A 19,340-nucleotide genomic window follows, 5' to 3' on the forward strand; every position below is an offset into this window, starting at 1 on the left:
GACAAAATTTTATGAGCTTTGAAGTGTTTATTATGGTGAGGTCTCAGTATGAAATATAGCTCCTAGGACCCAAAGTCAAATTCAGGGCTCTGATTTTCCACCCACATTCCTCCAGTCCTTATGGATGCCATTCACAATTCCCATGCATGCTATTAGTTAAATCTGTGTACAATATCCCGTTGTAGAGTGGTAGAGTGCTGGAATTATCTCCAATGTGTGTGTATCAATATTTGAATCCTCTATATTTCTGGATCTAGTAGAACACTGTATAAGTACATCCTGGCTGGCTCAAACTGAGGGCTCTCTAGCCCAGTAGCCTGTGATTGACAAAGCCAAATAGGAGATACTTAGGGACACAGTACAAGAAAGTGTGAAGGAATTTAATGGTGTTTGCTCTGGGAGATACTCTTAAACTCTGACATGGTGATCTGGGGTTGCTTGGTTGCTTATTGTCCACATGGTCTCTGACAAAGTCAGCAGGAATAGTACCACATGGGCTAAGGCTGCATCTCACTAGTGTTTTGGTTGAAAGTAGTAATCAGATTTTTACAGAATTTTCAGTTGTCTCAGCTTACCATTTACTTGTTTGATTCACAGTGTGGCTTTGGATTTCTCTGAGTGCAAACTAAATAAGAAACTCTCCTCCTGGTTTGTATTGGATGCCCTGAAAACCCAGACAGAGTCACGAGGCTGCAAATAACTGACTGGTGCTTTGAATGGCTTTGAAACACGGGCATGATAAGGAAGTTTTAACCCAGAGGACCAAGCTGAATCTAACCTTAAAAAAATCCTGTAATTGTATATAGTGTAAATGCAGAGACTTCAATACCAATCTCTCAGGCTATGACTGAGAGGGCAAAGCTGCAATTCTTTCTTGAACTACTGAGCTGCAAACCAGGCTCTTTCGACTATCTTTGTTGAAGTAGACTTTAGCATAAGGAACTCCATAAAAACTGGTACTGATGGGAATTCATGAACCCATGTAGCAGCAGTTAATATTAAACAATATTACCTAAATATCCATCTCTCAGACATAATTTTAGAAGCTGCTATCTTCTTGTTCACTGAAATAAAATTTAGCTAAGAAATATATAGCAACAAAATGAAAAAGGACAAAGCTCTTTTTTCTCTCAAATCACTCTACACAATTTACCAATTAGTTTCATTGACATTGAATTTATTGAAATCCTGGATACTTTCAGTGATAATAATGAGTCAACTGATAAAATTAGACCAAATAGTATTTATACAGCAGGGCAGTGGGTTTCAGGTACTCATTATTACCTAATAACCTGCTTCAGAGAGGAGAAAATAAAACCACAGCAAAAAGGGACTGCCGAGTTACAGAGTGGCTGTGGAGTTCCCTTTCCAGTCACATCCTGTACCTCAGAATTCCCCTGTGTGGCATCTGGCACATGTGGGAGGGGGTATGTACAGGCACACTGGCACAAAACCATCTAAAAACCAGCTGATAATGCAGGGATGTATTGTAAGCCACTGTTGCTGTGAGCAGCAATAACTAGCTGTCTGGCTTAGGGAATTGTAGGGCACCAATCACTGTAGAATCTAAGTGCCAATAATGCTTAACATTTATTTTACACTTTACAGAGTTAAAGTGCCGTAGGAACATTAGCTAATTAATTATTGCATCTCCCTTGTGAAATGGGTCGGTTGGTAAGTATTAGTCCCATGTTACAGATAGGAAAACTGAGATGCAGGGTTTTCCTCTTTTATTTCTCTGTTGTATTTCGTAAAGCTCCAGACACTCTCTAGAGGAGTTTTCTACAAGTTACTTGCCCAAAGTCACTACTCAAGTTGGGGTTCTGAGCAGCAGTCTGAGCTGAGACATCAGGTTTCTTCTCTCTTGCTCAACCCTCCACACATAACACAGCCTTTTGCAATGCCTTTTGAACAGGCATCCAGAGGCAACTGGAGACCCTTGCAAGAAAGGTCAGCTGTGCTTCTCAGTTAACCTGCTGCTTGGGAAACCCAGAGAAGTGACAGGATTGGGATACCTGGAAACTCAACAGTATTTGTCAAATCCTTCCATACCATTCAGCATTCAAGTCACTGGAAGAGGCCCCAAAGTCCAAACACTGACTTTTGTTGCATGAATGCATGTTCTAGCAGAAATCAGATTTCCATTAGGCTTGAGGTTTTTTAGGAACAGCTGTCAGGGTCTTGCAAGAACTTGCTAGAATAACCAACACCTTCTCCATGTTTGGTGTTTTTAAATGAGAAAGTAATCCATCCTTTGACAGTAAATGCAGAATCCCGGTACTTAGACCTGTACAGATTATGTTTAGAATTGGGAAAGGTTCAGTCCCAATAATTTAGCAATTATAAGTCAGGTTGCAAATAATCTGATGAATACTGGGTTATTATTTGCTAGTCACCTTTTGGTAAGCCCAGGTAGTACTTTCAGCCTCACCTTGCAGTTGTTTGCACTGAACATGATTTGGCTTTTTTCATTCTTAGCTGTGAGTATGATCTAATCACATGCTTCTAACAGTTGATGTTTCAAGAAACCCCCAGGATTCACAAGACCCGGCAATTTCAAAATGCAATTCATAAAGCTAATTGCAATTCTTCATGTAAGTAGAACTAATTACATCTATGTACTTGACCTTTAAACACCAGTTTTGTTTTCTCTCTGAGACATTTGTGGTTTTAATTTCTTCACCTCTCTGTTTATTGTTCTTAATCAAATTGTGCCCTCAAGTGATTAAGAACTCAAATTAAGGCTTATACTTTTCTTTAAGTATGTGATGGAAAGAAGAGGGTTAATGCAAACACTTTCAAGGCAATATTTAAAATATTTAAATTATTAGTTTGGCTGATTTAGATACATCTTCAAAGTGCTAATAAAACAAATATTGTATTATGCTAGTAGACAAGACCCAATGAGGAGAGTTTCCCTGTAAAATTATTATAGATAATGTAATAGCAAGGTGCTTTTCCTAATTAAACAAGGTGTAAATCAAAAATAAATAATGAAGAGTGCACTTGATTTTAAAAATCACTTAAAATAAGATAAAGTCTAATCAGTAGCAAAGGCAAGCTTATAAAAAATAATTTAACATTGTTTTCTGGCAGCAGCCTTTGAAAAACCACTTCTGGTAGCCTTCCTTGGCATTCACTAAGTATTGGCAGCCTTGGCAAACTGGCAGGAAAGAAGATGCAGAAATTATCTAATTTAAATGTCTGAATCATGTGTGGGGGTTCCGCCAATCTTTGCGCCCTACCCTTGGGTACTCCTGCACCGTCCATCACCGCTGTCCTGGGGCTGGTGCCTGCAGGTAATGAATACTGCTCCCCTTGTTTCATCTCACCTATCAAGAAGGAAATGCGAAATACCGTACATGTGTCTCATCCTGCCTCTCACCATCAACGTAAACCGTGAAGCAGTGTCAGCAAGGAGGAGGCTTGGAAGGATGGATGGGCTTGGGCTGCTCTCCCTTCTGACCTGGTGCCTCTACTGGAAAGATGACACCACTTGCTGTGGGCAAGTTGTAATACGGTTTGTTTAATAGGGTAAATCATGCTTTTATCACTGGAAATAAGATGTGGTGGAGACACGTTGTCATGGTTACTTAGCCATTTCCCCAGAGTCACAACACCAGTGTCCCAGAGGGGACATAATTCTATTTCATGCATATGCATGAGGCTAGCAGGTGCTTTGGCACTTTAATTATATATTTTTAAATGGCTAACTGTAAAATTGTGACAGAAACACAGAGTAAAAAGGATAAGAAATGGGCTTGGAAAGCAGGCAATAGGATTTTAAAGAAAAGGGAAAAAATGGTCCAGGTTTCTGAAAGCCAGTGCCAGAATTTAATATAAATAAATATGTTTCCTAATTATTTAGGAAAGTCAAGGAAATACTGAAAGTTAAAATCTCCAGGTAGGAGGGTATGTGAAAGAAACTTTGCAGAATTGATTTCTTCTATGCAATTTTTCCATAGGAAATCTGCTCAGCTCTTGGAAATGGCAACAAGAATGGGAGCAAGAAAGACAAGATTTAATAAAATATTAATGACTCTTAAATAATTCAGAAAAGCCCCCCAAACAACAATAAAACATGTAACTACAAAAAATATTGGCAAATGATTGGTATTATCAGACGACTCCTTTCATGCCTGTTCAAGAGTTTTGGTAAGTTAGTGCACTTTGTTTAGTTGCTGTCTCCCCATGTTACTCACGACCCACAAGCTCCTGCTGTCTCAGGTGTTAATTATTGTCCTTCAGTGTTTTTTAGCTTAGTACAATAGAAAGTACATCTTTAAGTCAAACTAACCTATAAATACAAGGATTTCTCAAAATATCTTCAGAAACATCAGCTGCTGTGTAATTACTGTGTATTCAAATATTATACAAGTCTGTGCATGTTTTTACGGGTAACTGATTAAACATTGACTAATGAGTCCAATAGTGAGAAGAAATAAAAAAATCTGTAAAACCTCTGCATACTGATACCTGTTGGACACAAAAGGTTCATGCTGAAATAACAAACCTTTATAACTAGTTTGCCTTATATGTGTCTCCCACCACTGAAACACAACTGATCATGTTAGGGATGTTTTGGACTGGACCAAAGATTTCTGGAGTTGACAAGAATAAACCTATTCACAGGAGGTGAATAAGCCATGAAAAGTTTTTCTGAGTAGTGTCCCACGTCTTTTTACTGTACCTCATATAGAGGGTTGGGGAACCATTATTTAATGTAAAACGTCAAAACTTCAAATTTATTTTTTATTTGGTGGGATTGAAATGAGTCTCTTCACTATTTTTGTGAGTGACTTCAAGTTAGATGAGGCATTATTTTGTTTTGAGGACATTCACTTGGGATTTGAGATGGTTTTATTCTGTTATTTGGATACATAGAGACACATGATCTGTCTCTCTCTTCCTCTCCATTTCTCCTTCTTCCAACCTAATTTTTGCCAAAATTGATATGCTTCCACAAAGTATTTCCCTTTTGACAGAAAACTGCATGCAAGTGAATGATTTTTCAGATCTTTTAACTCAATCTAGTTTTATGTTCTTGAGCAACTTTTATTAGGAGAATCATATCAGGCTCTGCTTTCATGGGCATTTGGCTCAGCCACATTCAGCAGAGTATTGTAGAGTTGTTTTTAAGTCAGGTCACCTCACAGGACCTGAAAACAGATTCAAGAAAGAGGGAGGAAGAAGCAGGGTTAGAAAGAAGAAAGAGTTGCTTATATCAAGAAAAACATTTGTGTAACTGCAGGTTTTGATAGAGCAATAAAAACATGGCCTCTGAAACACTTTACTTCTGAAGCAGCTTTGACTATTCCCAGGTCCTTCTTTGCCCAATAATTGCTCTTCTGGATTGAACTCAGGAGGCACAGGAACCAAACAAGTCACACTTATACTCAAGGTGAGAAACATCCATATCAATTGAAGTGTGGACTGAAAATGTGAAGAAGCATTGTTTTCCCCTGTTGGAGGTTTGCCTAAATGTTTATATGTTCTCCTGGGAATGTTTCACAACACAGCATGTTATGCTCACACAGGTTTTGATACAGTCTAAGGCTCAGTGTTCATTATGAGAGCTCTTCTCCATGAAAAATAATCTCTGAAAATATCTCAAGATATATTCATTTTCTTAATGTTAGAAGCATTTTCTTAACTCTGTTGTGGACTTCAAGCCTAGGAAGTAACTTATCTGTTTGCTATGCATTTCTGGACAGCCAAAGTAAGTGCACTGCTGGTGCACATACCGTAAAATATATGGGTTCCACACAGCCAGAAGACCAAAGCAGAACACTCTGAGATACTCTGAAGTGTTCATTAGATAGAGGAGAAATTTTCTGAGAGGAACATACATACATTTAGCCAATACCTTTGGAGAGAGATGTAGTAACACTTCTGTCATGGCAATGCCAAATGTTAAATAGAGTTGCATACTGCTCAGTGTTAGAAGAGATTTCTACAAAGAAATACTTAGAAAAAGAGTAATTTTCCATTGCTAAGACAGCTATTCACCAAAGGAAATCAGGCAATCCTGGGTGGCTGTGGCCACGCTTCCTTGTGGTTACAGACGTACTGGGCACTGCCCAGTCCCTGCTCCAACATGCCCTGCATTGTTGGCTGGAAGTTTCTGCCCTCTAGGCTTTAGCAGTAGAGCTGCTCCTGCAGCTTGTGTGGCTCTGAAGGAGCCACATTAACTAACTGAACTAGATCTTTGCTAGAACAGCTGGGTATTAGTGAGTTAGGTTAGGGAGAGCTCATACAGCCCTACTGAAAGGTCTGGAGACGCACTGTGCTCCAGTAGAGACAGGAATTCACTGAGATGGCAATGACCTAGGGACGAGGAATATGTCCATTGATTCTCCATGCAATTCCTCCAGAAGAATCATCATGATTCAGTGGAACACTCAAGCACGCATTTGCACATCCCTAAGATGAATGGGATGGAAGCTAAGTGAGCCCAGGATGTAAGTACTGTTCCTTTCAACAGAGCAGGATTTCATCACTTCTATATAAGTACTTTGCACAAGGGGTGTTGGGACCCTCCAGCTGCTCAAAGGTAAGTATAAGAGCAAGAACTTTCAGCTAATCAAAGACTGACTCCATCTTGCAATGAGACGTATGGGCCTTTGTGACACCACTGCATCCTCTTCTGCTCCTACATGGGCCAAGTAGTCAACATGCCAAATACACAGCTTAAAAGGAATGGAAATCAAAACTGTCCTCTTGCATCTGCACCAGCAAATCCACCTCAAGGGCACATAGCACCCCAGTTACTCTTTATTTGGACACCTCGTGTATTTATCCTCAGAACTACTCCTTGGGATGAGGCAGTGCTGCTAATCCTGCAGTTCTTGCAGCTCAGTTGGGAAATATGGGTGCACAGTGCCACACAAGTAGTTTACCATCAGGCCATGGCTCATTCTAATGCTCCCATGCTCAAGACCATGTCCTCTCTCACCAAACGTTTTACAGAAAGTGGATTGCCTTGGATGCATCATATTTTAACTGCATGAAAAGAGATCTGACTACCACATTCAAAGCCACCCTAGAAATCTCTGCTATTGCCAAAAACACTACACAGAGTTTTTATGCAGCTCTTCTAATGAGAGAGACAAAAGATTGCTATGATAGATAAGAGGAAAGATAGAAAATGTTGTTGAAGAAGCATTGTAGGAGGTCAAAACTTGACACTGATGTTGAGGGGCTGGGCAATAGAAGGGCTGGGCTTCAGAGGGGGACTTTCTCAGCTCCTAAGCAGAAGGAGATGGTGGCTGTTGTACAGAATGGGCTGTTGGATTTGCACAGCATTTAACAACACCTGATGCTGGTTCATGCCCAAGGTGCTCTGGTGCTACCTGTCTGTAAATACACCTTTAAATTCAACCTCATATAGTATTTTAAAAATCTGAGATACAAGTGAAGAGTTTTGCAGGAGACAAATTGAAGCAAACTGGAGCATTATGCTCTCCTATAGCTGAAAACTTGAAATAAATAAAAACGGAAAAGTCAGAAAAAGATCTTAGGAAGTTCCTATTCTACTCCTCTCTTTGTAAGTCTGTGGTATCTTGCCCTGTTTATTCCACCTCCAACATGGGCTTAAGGACCTCTACTGAAAGAAATTCTGCAACCTCAATGAGCAGTTTCTCCTATTTCATTACAGTACTGGTTAGAAAGGATTCCTTAAAGTCAAGACTTTATTATTCAACTCATTCACCACGGATGTGGCAGAGCATTCTTGTGCCCTGTAATAACCTTTTACAAATCTGAGGACTGGTGTTAAATCCATTCTCAGCCTTTTCTTCTTTAGATTAAACAATACTAGATTTTAAATCTTTCTTCCAAAGTCATATTTTACTCACTTCTTTCCTCCTCTATGTTGTTTTTTTTTTTTTTTTTTTGTTTTTTTTTTTTTTTTTTTGTTCTTTTTCAAAGTTACCTCCCCTGTCCCTACCCAAGGCTATACACAGCATTTCAGCCAAGACATCAGTTCTGAGAAGAGATAGAAGATTAATTTGTGGTAGAAAAAATAGGATTTTGGTAAAAATTGCACTGAAGACATAACTGCCACTTGCCATGCCATTCATTGAACTGCACTGAATCAGACCTTTACAGGATTTTATGATAAATACTTTTGTTTTGATCATAAACCACTGTAATTGCAATGCAAAAATTTCTCTGTCTTCCCTATAATCTCTTCTATCAGGTAGAAGAGTGTCAAAACCTTGCTAAAGTCAAGGTGCGTATCATCTACAGATTCCTATTACCCACAAGGCCCATTACACAGCCAGGAAAGAAAATAAGGCTCATTTGACATAGAATGATGTATAAATATTGATTTCCAGATGCTTTACTTTTTATAGAATTTTTCTGAGGATTGAAGTTTATTTGACTTCTTCAGTAACTCAATTACCCCTTTTGCTTAAAAAAAAAGCACAATATTGTGCTTTTCTAGCAATGTAGTTCTTCATTCCCTCTCCACGGGTTCCCAGGTTGACTACTAATGACTCTGAAAGAGCTTCAGACAGTTCTCTAAGTATCCCATACAAAATTCATCAGACACAAATGATTTAAAAAAAATGAAGTTAAATGAGTATCCTTTACCTATTCTTGCCCCCTTTTTTTGTATCTGATTTTAATCATGCAAGCTGCATGCTCACAATTGACCTTGCAATCAGTAAGGATGCAGGAACCCCACTTCATACACAGGCCTTCTCTGCATTTTTTTGCAACTTTTTTGCCTCATGACTGTTCAGTTGACACTGTTCTTGGCTTACCTCTTACTCTCAACGCACATGAAAAATCATTTTTTCCTACCATTGGTGCTGCCGCCTTGTAGTGGTTCAGTCCGTGTTCCAGCTTTTCTTGTTTTGTCCTTATGGGCTCCTGGTAATCTTTCATGCTCAATCCATGGTATCTGAGCATGGCTTCTTCCTTCTGTGCACATGCTGGTCAGTCTGTCTGCTATTGCAGGGGCTTTCAAACACTGTCAAAGACCCTTTGCTACCACTAAAAGCTGCTGTCTCTGCTCACTCTCTCTCTCTGCTCTCTCTCTTGCTGCTCTCTATTGCCAGTTCTGTGGCCAGTTGCTGTAGCCATCCCACCATGTAAATACTTGAGGTATTTTTCCTCTACAATTATTATCTATGAAATTTTCAGGTGGTTTTAGTCTTTATGTGCCAGGCTTCCAGCAAGTAAATAGATCCAAACTGAGGTAACACCTCTACTGTCTTCTCCTTGCCTGCTCTTCCTTTCATATTACTATTCAAGTCATGCCAATTATCCCACCAAGGCTCTGTTACACCAATTAAGTCATAATTTTGATCTTGAATTAAGACTTCCAGCTCCACCTATTTATCCCAAATATTTCTTCCATTAGTATACAGACTTCTAAAGTATTCAGTGAACTGATTCACTACTCCACGTGTCTCTCCTGTGAACCTATTTGAATACCAACATCATTGAAATTTTAGGTCCCCATCAGGCTGCTCTTGTTTATGCTAAGTATTTTTTTTCCTAGTCAACCCCTCCCTCAATCCTACTTTAAAACTCTTCTAACTAGGTTAGCAGTTTGCTGGATCAACAGCATGGAGCCAGTGCAGCAGGAAAACCTGAACACCTTCCAGCAGCATCTCAGGTTATGGCAGGCAGCACCCCTTCCTCCCCACACCTGCTTCTCTGCTACAGCAAACCTCCTCTCTTCCCATCAGAAGATAGTCATCAACTTTCTCAGCTATTCCTTATTTTGGAGGAGGGCTGGCTGCAAATCTCATATCTGGGGTCGGGTATGTGATTTTTCCTTACCACTAGGATTTAAATATTATTTGCTCCCTGGATAACATGCTTGTTCTTGATTTCCACATCTGCCTTAGGAGGGAGCCAGCTTCATCCCTACCTGCGGGGGAGCTGTTTCCTTCTCCACTGATGGTGCTGCTCCCCACTCTAGGTAGCCAGTCTCTTTGTGCTTAGAGGTGTCCTCACACACCGTGTCCTTGGGCCCTCCTGACTCCCTTCCCTGAAGCTCCCTGGCTTGCCACCAAAGACACCCATGGATACAGGCACCTTTCCTACCTTCCCCACCGGAAGGGGGAGAGGGGCCTCCTTCCTTGTAAAGCCAAACCAATGCAGGGTCTCAGTCATCCAGGATCATTCCCCACCTGAGATGCACCTCCCTGGTGCAGACCAAAGTCAAAGTTTGTCTTAAGGTATGGGTAGAGCCAGACTGATCTCACTCCACCCTTAAGCTGAGAGGTAGAGAGCTGCTTTTCTTTAGAAACAGGCTGGATGGTCCAGGGGGTATTTTCTGTTCATGGCCATCAGCATCAGCCTGGGCACAAACCCAGGATGATATAGCTTCAGCCAGTCCCTTAAATATCCTATACAAAATTCATCATACCCAGAGGACTTTAAAACACCAGAGAAGGGAGCCTCACAGCTTTAACATCACAGCCAGCTCATCAAGCTGACCTGCTTGGGGTCCAGGCAATGTGAATGCATGTCTCACTGCTTCTCCACAGACAGCATGTTTAAAAAATACTCTTCTGCCTCATTTTTGTAAATGTAGAAGATGACAGTCCTACCACTGCAGCCAGTCATGTGATATTTTTTCCCTTCAACTATGTTATGTTCTAATGAAAGAACATTTTGTTTAGCATGTGAAATAGTAAATATCTCAAATCATAGGAAAACATACAATGGTTGCCTTTTGTTATAAACAATGAGTACCTACTAGGAAAACACGAGAAGAATGAAGCCCTCTCCCTTTTCCTGTTGACTATGTGTGCTTTGCTTTCAGGCAAAATGGCATTTCCCTCCAAGACCTGAATCACCATTCTTTCCCAGCACTTGCTATCGACATAACTTCCCAAGTTATTGTTATTCCTCTTATTGATTATTATTGCCAATAAAGCTTATGCCAGCATGCAGCTCCTCCAAAGACAGTGGAAATGTCCTCCCAAGAAACCTGATCACTCACTCAAAAAGGTAGGGGAAGGTGTGAAGAACTAACAATAATAAATGGGTTACCAATTGTACTAGAACTATTGTAGTTGATGCACCTGTTTATCTGAATGTATTGTTTTATACAGAATGGGGAATTTCAAACATTGTAGTTACTGCTGGATCTGAGTTGGACAGATCAAAGTGATAATTATCATATTCTAGAAATCCTTATTTTTGATGATGAGGTTTTTTAAGTCTGTAACAACACACAGCTCCAATTGCAAAAGCTTAAAATTGCCTCTTCAGTAGAAGCAGGGCTTTGATTTCATCTAATTTGACCCTTCCACTGCACTTATAAGTGCACTCCAGTGCGGCTAGAGATAAAAACTTTGAAATTTAAATGTGCAACTTGAAGCTGAGGTTGAATTTGCGAGCTAGGACACAGAGTACCTTTTGATGAGCAGCAGTTTTCATTACAGCTGTCAGAAAATACCTCCCCATTAGGAAGCGATGAGTACATTTAATTCAAGTCCAACCCTTCCAACATCATCACTTACAGACACTCTTCTGCTCTGTGAGTGAGGTTCTAATAATACACTGAGCCATGTGGGACACACCAGGGTGATTAATGCTTGGATGTGAACATGTACTGCACATAGTATATATTTCCCCCTTAAATGAATATATCTGGTTTTCATTGATATTGAGGTAGATTTGCTCTGTACTTGCCCACATGAGGAAGCCTAGAACTGTGGGATCTATCATTCAGTAATAGCTCCTGATAACACTAACACTTGGAACATCGCAAAGTAAAAAATGTGAATTCATATTCACTTTTAATAAACTGGGGTAATTAGTCAGTTGAAATGCAATAGAAAGTGACAGCCTGTGACACATAAAAGACTGCAGACTGACAAAGACAGAGCTATTCTTCATTGCACTAACATCCGTTTCTTCATCAACATTGAATTTTTTCAGTCTCTTGGCATTTCAATTACATTATAAAATGAAGGGCTAAAATCCTGTCTCTGCATTTTTTCCTGTCCTCTTTGATACTAAAGCAAAGACAAGAGAATAGAAGAGAAAAACCCTCTCCTCAATTTGCTTCTGTATCCCCTGAAATTTTGTCAGTGGTCACGGCATCCACAGTACCTGTCGTGCATGCAGGAAAATGTGTTCCAGCCTTAACTTCATCGTGGTGCTGCTGGGACTGTGAAATCCCACCTAAGGGAACTGCCTAGAAGACAGTGAAAATGGGGAAAAATAGGTAAATACCCCAGCAAAAACCTTTCTGACTAAAAACAAATGTAGCCATGAAACTCAAGATGCTTTAGACCATCCCTTGCTCTTTGCTGGCATCATCAATATTTCCCTCTGCATCCCCAGTGCCCAGCACCTAAGGAGTGACTAATGGGCCAGCTGGGCAACTCATTTCTGACAGGTCACTTTTCCACTCACCTGCTTCCCCTTTCCACAGTGTTTTTGTCCGTTGTTGGGCTGCAGGATGCTGGGAGCTGGGGTTAGCAGCACAGTTGGAGGGGGCAGTGACTTCACCCACCAGGGATGCAGACTCATGATACTCCAGCAGAGCAGGGCTGTCTTCCAGCTTACCTTTTGGGAGCAGCAGTGAGTCAGATGACTGCCCAAAATATTCCTGGTTCTTAGTTACCTCTTTTTTTTTTTTTTTTTTTTTTTTTTTTTTTTTTTTTTTTTTTTTTTCTGGTAAGGTTCTTATCTGGGGACATGAATGTTGCTGTCTTTTAAATGGAATGATGAGCAGATACATTCATGTCATTTCAGCATTTGGTGCAGTTAAGCCTATATAGAGAGAAGCAATATCTTTTATCTGATCACCTGGGGCAACAGTCAGAAACAGACCAGATTCCAGGCACAGGAGTCCTTCCTCGGGACAGAAACAGCCTCACTCAGCACCTTGAATCAGCCTAGTGACCAGAGCACTGCTACTCTTTCCACTCTTCAGGTTCTCTGGAAATCTTACCATAGGCCTGCAGCAGAGGAAAAGAAATAAGCAGAAACTATTTTTACAGGATGAACAAATGACATTTAAACCCTCTTTTTAAATGACCTATGGGCATTTTGCTGTGCTTGTTGATTGGTGAAAGATCAATGACTTACCGCCCAGGCATGCTATTTTGTTAATTTTTGTATATTGTTTTGAGGCTCAGATGGAAGGCACCAAGGCTGAGCTGTATAATTTTCTCAGAAGCCTCATGGTCTCATTTGGTTCATTCATATGTCAAAGCAGCTTTTAATCTCTCAGTTGTGGGGCTCAAGTCTTAAAATACACCAGCAGCCAGAAGGTCCCCTTTAAGTACCTGAATGAAAGGGTCAGGTTTTCAACTCTTTCTAGTCTCCTGCAGTTCCTATTGTTTTAATAGAGGTGTGCTGTTCAAAAAACTTAGCTCCCAGCTGTAGGCATGAGCACTTCTACTGCTGCTAATACTTCACAGCACAGTCACTACTTCTATCACCCCAGTGAAAAATGGATCTAGAGGGGATTTGTAGCTTAACTAGCATCCATGGAAAAATGGTGATGAACTGCCTCCACTGCCTACCTTTGAGTCTTCTTTACAGTGAAAAAGAAGTAATTGCAGAAGTGATATAAGCAACCCTATATTTTGAATAGATCTTAAAAGTCTCAGAGAAGGTAAAAGGCAAAAATATGTTAGCAGCATTATTGGAATTATTAATCTGTGAACAGTCTTAATCAAAACTATTGCCCTGAGGTGTTCCTCTCAGTCCTTCCATCTGTCCCTAAGGTGCTCTGTGGAAGGTGCAACCTGAGCACTGTGACTGGTTGCTGAAGGCACCTCTTATCTTTTCCACTCTCTACTTGGACTTCTTATATCTGATATTTTCCTTCTATTGATAGTAAAGTGTGTTTTGATAACTAGGTAAATGAAAATGCTGAATTTTAAGCGGTCAAGGATATGAACTTGAACCTACACTTATAAATTAGAAATTCATTGCTCAGAATTTTTTTTTTAGAAAAATTTACCTGTATGAATTAGTCTTTGAAAAGAGTCATTAACAGATTGGATCTAAAGTGCAGGCCAGTCCCTCAAGTGGCCTGAAGTATTGACTTGGGCATCAACGCTGGTGAAATGAAATAATTTTACACCAGCTGAGGGCTTTGCATAGTTGTGGTTTTTTTTTTTTTTGGGTTTTTTTTTTTTGTTTTTTTTTTTTGGTTTTGTTTTTTTTTTAACTCAGGGAATTTTTTCACAGATAAGACTTTATTCTCACCTTCTTCAGCCAGCAATATTCATGGTCAGACATAGAGTCTTCCTTTGCCCGGTCACTACAGAAGTGAGATAAATGTGGAGATGAGGATGAAGTCTTAATCATAGTTTACTTTTAACCCTTAGGTTTTGTTCATTACCTCTTGAGTTACTCATTCTAGTAAATCACCTAGGCTCTGGCAGAAAATACAAGGGAAATAAACTGGAGGGTGTTTTCACCTTAAGCGGCCAAGTGGTTAAAGGACTAGCATGTAAACAGCTCTGCTGCACCTATGCTGTATTATAGAGTCCAGTGGGATTCAGCTTTAATCTTGAGAGGGAGTGTGAGGGGTTTGTTTTTCACAGGGGCTTTAGCCTACAGTTAAGTGCAAACACCTGCTGAAGTACTGGTAATTAGTAGGTAATTAGTAGCTAATGTTCTTAGAATTTAAAAAGAAAAGCTTACATAAGTAATTACTTACTATTTCTTATAATGTGCTGCTTTTCCTGAGATTTCATATCCCCAGAACATTTGCCAAGTTCCTAGGTTCCTCAACATACTAAATTGTTTATTAATTACACACGTATATTGCTTGTAGAAAAAATAAAATGCATTAAAACGCTGGAAACAGGAGTGAGTTATCTTTTAAATTACAGCACAAGACTCATTGGAAATGACAGAATTCACAGAGGATAACAGCTTTAGGAGGAGCATTAATTTGGGGCTGGGGGAGGAGGATGGTGGTGGCTGGAGCAGTGAAAGCAACAGCTGGGTAGCCCTGAATGAGTTTCTTTTGGTGGGATAGGGGATAGAGAGAGACAAAGTGAGAAGCAGCCTTTGTAGTGGGTGTTTTGCTCAGGACAGTAAATGCATAGCACAGTTGTTAACCCCCAACTGGATTCATGCTTCCCCAGCTCTGTTCACACATTTCAGGTGTGCTACAAGTTAGGGGCTTGTCTGACTCCACAGCAAAGTGGTTTGCATTGTATTTCCTCTCTTGTAGAAGGACCACTGCTGGATCAATGGAAAAGCTAAAATATCTGCCTTGTCAAACTCTTTCTGCAGCTAGTACTTGCCATTTTCATACCATAAAAACTCTTTAGGGAAAGAGAACTCTTTAGGGAAAGCTTTTCTACACGCTTTAGATGAGGACTTGGAGATGATGCAGCTATTGAGGCTATGATTGCACTTAGCAGCTGCCAGCCTTGCTCTTGCAGAATATGGGACATGCTTTACACAGAGGCAGATGAGCAGAGTGCCTGCTGAGTCCCCAGCTGGAGCTGGCTGATGCTCACCATGTGTCCTTGTGTAGGGCCCTGCTTGCAGCTCAGCATGAGCCCCATCCTCTGTGGAAGTGGGGTACACACCTTGTCCTCTCTGATGATGGTTCTCCTTCGAGGTGCAGCACAGGCAAAAGCAGGTTTAGTAACAGCAAAGACCATGCAAAGGCAAATGGGAGATCTACAGAGTAGTCCTTGCAGGGAAGAGGTTGAAGAAGAGGTCTCCTGCACTGGAGCCTGGACACTGGACACAAACGCCTTGAGATCTGTTACCTTCCTGAAGTCGTGCTGTGCAGCAAGGCCAAGGGGACAGCACAGCTCTCTCAGAATCTTCTTATGTAGGACAGTGACTTCTGAAAGAGCTGACATGGGAAAACCACCCTACCTCTCAAGGAAGTTCATAATTTGAAGGAGAAGCATTCCAGACAATGCCCCTAGTGATGGTGGGGAATGGTCCTGGAGATAAATTCCTTTATCCTGTTTTACCCTACTTCACTTAGGATTTCCTAAATGAAGAGCTTGTGGGGCAGTCTGGACATGGCTGTGATGTTTTAAGAGAATAGTGATTCAATTGAAATTGGAGCCACTCTTTACAGATAAATCATGAGCTGAAGTCCTTCTTTTATTCTTACTATTCACAGTTGGGTTTTTTTTTAGCTTGGCAATGAATAAGAAAAAACAAACAAACATTCACAAACTGGACTAATTGAGATGAAGCTGCTGGTAGGCACCAACTTAGCATACAGCTTGGGCTTCCTCAGGGTTTTAGGTCCTCCAGCATTCTTATTATTCTTTTCCAATCAGTTAAGCTGAATGCAAATGGCAAAAAGCAAAATTAAAAGGGAAAAAGAAAAACCCAAACCAAAGGGGAAAATCATTTCAAAAAGCCCACCCAAAAAACCACCACCACCCCAGGGTGGAGGAGAATTGGCTGTTTCAACCATACATAGCTTTTAAGAAAAACACCCACATTTTCATGCAGAGTTCTAATACTAGCTGACTAATTTCTTTGAGGTGTTCATTTTGGAAGGTTCTAAACCCAGCTGTATCTTAATAACAACTAATATCAACTCCTCTCAGACAGAGGCAGCAAGTCTCTGAAGAGGTGCGTAAGTGCTAGGGCAGCGTTTGTTTCCTGAACAATGGGTCTGCGTTCTCCTGGTGGAGACAAGCCCAGCAGAATCATAGAATCATAGATTTTTTTTAGATTGGAAAAAACCTCTAGGATCATTGAGTCTAACTATTAACCCAGCACTACCAAGTTCACCACTAAACCATGTCTCTAATTTGCTTTAGATTCATACACCATTTACCACAACTCAGGATTTCCTGAACTGCAAATGGCATTGCCTGTCAGGACAAATAAAACCCCTGAATGAAGGCATCTGAGGTGATGAAGGTATTTGTCCTTGCAAGGCCTTATGAAAGAGTGGCTTTATGTCTCTCACAATGTTCCTTTCAGTGAAAAAGTGCTAGCTTCATTTTTCAATTAAAAATAGTGCATGGTTCATACTTATGTGGTAATGATTTGTAAAAGTATTTATGTTTCCTAAATAAGCAGTAATTAAAAAAAATTAAACAGCAAATCTGTGGCCCTTTAGGAGCTATTTCCTGCCACTGTGCTATGCACCAGGGATGTGTGAGGCTTCCCAATCATAGCTGGGGACCAAAGCAGATTATTTGCTTCAAAGGCCTTGGTCTGTACATTCAAAATACAAAGCACCATCCCTATGCTTTAGTATCATTAGTGGTGTAAGACTGAGAAAGGAGTTGTTGTGATTCACTTTAAAAGGAAAAAAAATATCCCTAAGCCTATTTCAATTCCTCATTCTCACAGAATATTTTGCTCAGAAAGAGAAGCTAAGTTACTATGGAAGGACGTATGGTAAGAATATTGACATGGGAGAATAGTCTCATATTCCTTGAGCTGTGATGGAAAATGCTTGAAAGAGAACAGAAATACCACACAGCAGTTTAAAAAGGGAAGAGCAATTAATTCAAATAATTTTGAACACAAATTGGCATTAAAGTACAAACACAATTTGGCCAGGACTTTGGATTAATGGATCTTGCCAAAGGGTTTATGGCATTAAATCATCTAATCTAACCATGCTTTTAGACCTGAACAAAAGACCAATTCTGTAGCTCAGTGTCCTCTGTGAGCCCACTCCATGTGCCCTGGGGTTCCTACTGCAGTCTTATTTAGCTTTTCCATAACAACTAACCTTGCATACACATCATATTTTTACTGTTTCTCCAGCATGCACTTAACATATGTCTCACCATGAGGACTGAATTCAGTTGCCTAATCAAAAGTTTCAAACACTTTTGATGCCCTGTGTTGCCCAAGACATCCACCAGGGCTGGCAGATGTAGTACATCCCTGAGGAAAGGCTCATGGCTTTCTGGACAAGGAACTATTTCTTGTCCCATGTCTATTGGAAAGACAAGCTTTGTGTTGTAACAATCAAAGCTGGTGTTGTAATGAAGTGATAGTACATTTGAATTCCACGGTGATAGCCAGTTTTATTATTATCAAGTAATATATTATTACTATATTCAGAAAGTTGTTTGCTTTGCTTCTCCGTGAAAATCTAAAACCAGATGGAAAACAGTTTTTCTGAGGCTACTACATCTTCCTGGAGAGTTACTGGAGAGAAGAGCTGCATAATGACATTTTGTAGCTTGACTCCGGAAAACTGGTTTGATTTCAGGTCAGTCATTTTACTTTTGATGCAAACTGATGGCAGATAGCAGAGCAAAAATACACATTCTCCTCCCTTTGTCTGAGTCTCAACTTATGCATGATTTGCCCAGCTGATGTATCAATCCATACACGAAGAGCTGTGTGCAAATAACACAGGATAATGTTTATGGATTCTAGGCTAATTTTGCTCTCAGTTATACCCACTCCACTCTGCTTCTTTCATTGGGGTTGACAGGTGTAAATGAGAGCAGCTGATTTTTTACTCTGTGACCTTATAATGAAATGAATGAGATTCTTCAGGGCTTGGTTGCCTGTACCGTCACCACCATCTTAATCATAATGTAACTGCAGTAATCCTATATGGCTTCATTGCTGCCCCAGGGGACTGGCTCCGTTCACTTAATTGGCAGCTGGATGATGATCCCTCCTGGTCAAGCTTGCCCTGAGTTAAACCTGGGGTAGCGGTGGGTAAAAGCTGGAGCCATATGATGACTCTTCAGTGGTACCTGATGTGTGTGTTACATTCATAGAGAACAGGGCTGAACCCCGTTTCTCCCATGTTCAGGCATTGACAAATGAGTGAATCCATGTGGGGGAGCAGCCATTCCAGGCTGCACTTAGTTACCTTCTCCCAGGGCTCTTAAAGATGCTTTCTGAAGTTTACAGTAAACCTACACACAATCAACTGGACAATATAAAGACAAGAACAGGCCAAAGAAGGGGCAAGTGTTGTATGCATCTCAACATTCAGTTCTTGTCTAATATTTAGTGAAGCTTTCTGCTTGGTCTAAACATGTTATTTGGAAGCATCTCTTGAGAAAAACCTTTTTATAAAGACATATGGCTGCAGACATATATTCACAATTATTAGAAAATTTAACATATTTCCATAAATATAAAGGGCTCACAGCCTGTGAGGCTTCAAGGAATAGATGAGATGAGAAATGGATAGAACACAAAGAAAAGCCACACTAACAAGTACTATGACATCAAAAAGCTCTTCTTTTAGTCATCTGATGACATGTCATGTTCTGGAGACTGACAGTTTCAGTATCCTGGTTCCCTGTGGATCATCTATCACAGAACATCTGTCCTTATAGGAGTCTAAAAAAAAAAGTGAATGCCTGATGACAGCCATTGTATACAGACTAGAAGCAAAATATTTGTTTCTCAAG

The 19,340-nt window shown here is 40.3% G+C and overlaps 1 long non-coding RNA gene across 1 annotated transcript; it reads right to left on the bottom strand.

Moving 5' to 3' along the window:
* Positions 1–10,192: 10,192 nt before the first annotated feature.
* On the bottom strand, positions 10,193–14,959 carry LOC137474100 (uncharacterized). Its single transcript, XR_010999151.1, has 4 exons — positions 14,203–14,959; positions 13,072–13,271; positions 12,790–12,941; positions 10,193–12,172 (listed from the first exon to the last, which is right to left on the bottom strand). It is a non-coding gene; the product is annotated as an uncharacterized lncRNA (long non-coding RNA).
* Between the last annotated feature and the right edge of the window lie 4,381 nt (positions 14,960–19,340).

This window comes from Anomalospiza imberbis, chromosome 1 (genome assembly GCF_031753505.1).
Source record: "Anomalospiza imberbis isolate Cuckoo-Finch-1a 21T00152 chromosome 1, ASM3175350v1, whole genome shotgun sequence".
Classification (NCBI taxonomy): Eukaryota; Metazoa; Chordata; class Aves; order Passeriformes; family Viduidae; genus Anomalospiza; species Anomalospiza imberbis.